The 3,193-nt window shown below is 60.3% G+C and overlaps 1 protein-coding gene across 1 annotated transcript in view; it reads left to right on the forward strand.

Annotated features, from left to right (window-relative positions):
- The first annotated feature begins 994 nt into the window (after window positions 1-994).
- The window catches only part of Thra (thyroid hormone receptor alpha), a 24,935-nt gene continuing 22,736 nt past the window's right edge, over window positions 995-3,193 (forward strand). Inside the window, exon 1 of the mRNA XM_010620009.3 lies at window positions 995-1,088. The gene's annotated coding sequence lies outside the window, so the exon portion shown is untranslated. The remainder of the gene's footprint in view (window positions 1,089-3,193) is intronic.

Genomic DNA, 3,193 nt, shown 5'->3' on the forward strand with positions numbered 1-3,193 from the left:
TTGGACCAGGGATTGAACTCAGGAGTGCATGTGAGGCAGGCACAGCACCACTGAGCTAAATCCCCAACTCTATTTTATTTTATTTTTGAGATAAGTTCTCACGGAAGTACCCAGGCTGGTCTTGAATTTGCAATACTCCTGCCTCAGTCTTTCGAGTCACTAGATTACAGGCGTGTGCCACTGAGCCCAGTTTAGTTTTTACTTTGACACCGGGCCTTGCTAAGTCTCTAGATGGTTCAGGCTGGGGTCAAACTTGCAGTCCTCTTGCCTTGGTCACCCTGGGTGCTGGGATTACAGAGTTTTTCACCCCAGCAGGCTTCCATTTCTGCTGGATGGAGAGATCACCAGGAGGAGAGATAGCTGTGTTTTAGGGTCTTAGCTGGCAGTACTTTGGTTTCCTTGGCTGTCTTTCCAGAGCACCCCTAACACATGGGATGGAGACGGGGTGTCTGCGACAGCTCGTCACTTGCTGCCGTCACCCAGATTCCAGGGGGTCCAGAGGGGGTCGGGGGCGGACTCCACAGCAAGGTGCACTCTGCCTGTGCTCTCGGGGCCCTGGCTTCAGTGCCCAGCGCCACATATGGAAGTGGACGAGATGGGGCGGGGAGTTACTGAGGCCCAGGCTCAGGCCTGTGCCACTGCTGGCGATGTCCAACGCTACCGGGCACAGGTGCTGTTGCTATGAGGGGTCTTAGCAGCCAGGCTTTTCGGGGAGAAAGCTCTGCGGAAAGTCAGCTGGACCTCCTGGCTCTTAGGGGTGAGATCCTCCAGGAATCTTGGGGTGCCTCCTAGCAACAGCCGGGGAGGAAGAAGGAGGGGCCTGGCCACGGCTGCTCCAACAAGAGCCCAGAGAACAGGCTGTGCCTGCTGCCTCCTTGGCAACGGGAATCGAAGCGGAGGGGAGGGGGCTGCCAGACAGCTCCTCTCGGGGGTCCCTAAAGATGCTGCTCCTGTCCCACCCTCGGCTTCCTCATAGGTGCAGGGGTGGGTGAGGGAGGGGACAGCCTGGATGGGGGGTTTCCCAGCACGGAGGGAACAGGAGCTGGGATGAACTGAATCTAAGAAGAGCTAAACACTTCACAAAACAGGTGGGCAGGCTGGATGCGGTGGGAAGGGGATGGCGCCACCCGAGGACACGGGCTGTCATCGGTGCAGCCCCGGGCTGGGTCCTGGCACCCACTGCAGATGCCGGCTCCAGAGGCCAAGTGCCCTTCACTTTGCCCTCGCCCAGGTCTGTTAGCCGCCCATATTGGGGACCGGGAGAGAGGGAGAGAGGGAGCGAGGAGAGGACGGGCAGGCTAACGCTGTCTTTGAGTTCAAGATGCCTCACTTTGCGCCTGGCATGGGGCGGGGGGGGGGAAGTGGATCAGGAAGTGCTGCATTTTCTAGCTCTGCGTTTAGGATCTTTCTGGAGGGATTTCAGGAAGTCTCCCCCACCCCAATATCTAGCGCCTTGCATCTGATGCAGATGCGGTCCTCACAGAATGGAGGGAGAGGAAACAAGAGCATCTCCATCTTGCTCGTCTGGGTCCCGTCTGCCCTGCCTAGTCCTGCTTCCTGCTGGACCCCTCTCCCTGCCTCCCAGCTCGGCTGGGTGGAGGCAGAATGTAAGTGTGCATCTCGAGCACCCGGACAGCTCCCAAAGCCTCTGGCAGTCCTGCCCCCAAGGGATGATTTCCACGCAGGGTACAGCATGGCCCCCGAGGGTGTCACACTGCAGCCCTGCTCACCAGGGTTGCAGCCAACCCTGACCATGGGTGAGGTGGCCTCCGCTGGCAGGCAGCCACGCTCTGTGCACCTCTCACTGCACATACTGCCCTGGCTGCAGCTGCAGCTCCCCCACACACAGCTGTTGCGTGTCCCCTGCATGCAGGCCCAGGCGGAAGTCAGGTTCGCTGGCTATGCGCTGACTGCACACACTGCAGGCTCCCCCGGCACCACCATGCCGCGGCACACTCCATGCGTTTCACCCTGGCTGCTGTTTTCATCCCAGGGGTCCCAGGGACCCCCAAGAGAGACGCCCGCCCCTCCGTGCATTGCACACCCGTGTAAGGGAAGTGGCTCCCCCAGAACTGAGCGTGCAAGGGCAGCCCAACTTGGAATGAGGGAGCCTGCCCGGCCAGTGATTGTGCCGCATCAGTAGAGCGGCTCACAGACTCACAGACACACACACACACACCCAGTGGCAGACTTCAGGCAGGCCTCAGGCCCCGCCCTGGCAGCCGTGGGAAGGCTGTGGCCCCCGCTGGTAAAACTGGGCTAATGACAGCGGGGGAACCGGCGGGGCCAGAGGGGGTGCTAGGGTAATTAGACCTCTGCCTGGCGCTAGGAGATCCCAAGATGAAAGGGGCTCTGGCGTCACTAGCATGTTTTATGTCCATGAATGCAGGTGTGTGTGTGCCTGTGTGTGTGTGCGTGTGAGTGCGTGTATTGAAGTGGGGCTCTCACAGAGTCCTCTCCTTTCAAAGAGAGGTCTTTTTTGATTTGTTTTGGAGACAGGGTTTCCCTATGTACTTCAGACTGGCCTTGAACTCACTATGTAGTCTCAAACTCATGGTGATCCTCCTGCCTCAGCCTCCCTAGTGCTAGGCTTACAGACATGTGCCACCACCATACAAGGCTTGAATTTAGAGGGTCCTTTTGTATGCAGTCCACCCTTCTCCTTAGCTTGGCCTTGGCAGGCTCTGGATTTCGGTGGGGCCCACCTGCGAGGAAATGCCACCTTCGTGAGGTGGCAGATGAGGGGCCACGCGAGTCCCCTCTCCCGAGCACGGGGGTGGGGTGGGGCAGGGCAGAGTGCCGGGGAAGTGGCTGGTGTCAGCGAGCAGAGCAAGAGTCTGTAGGAAGAGGGGTGAGGTTTTAAGAGGAGTGAGAGCGGAGGGGGCAACACGGAAGGGGCGCCACAGGGATTAACTGTAAACACTAAGCACTGCAGTCCAGCGGGCCTCCGGAGTCACCTGCTGGCCCTGGCCGGGTGGCCCAGCAGGCTCTGCCGGGCAGCGGCGGTGGGGATACGCTCAAGGTCACACCGCGAGTTCCCGGCACAGAAGGGACCCAAGCTACGAAACAAACTCCGCGCCTCCGAGCGCTCGAATTTGGCTCAGCCCCCCGGGCCGAAAGGTGCAGGGGGCTCCCCAGGCCTTCTCACCCCGCCCCGGGTGCACCCCAGCACGCCCCCAGGCTCCCCGCGAGC

This window comes from Fukomys damarensis, unplaced genomic scaffold (assembly GCF_012274545.1).
Source record: "Fukomys damarensis isolate Sample0158 unplaced genomic scaffold, DMR_v1.0_HiC HiC_scaffold_13, whole genome shotgun sequence".
Taxonomy (NCBI): domain Eukaryota; kingdom Metazoa; phylum Chordata; class Mammalia; order Rodentia; family Bathyergidae; genus Fukomys; species Fukomys damarensis.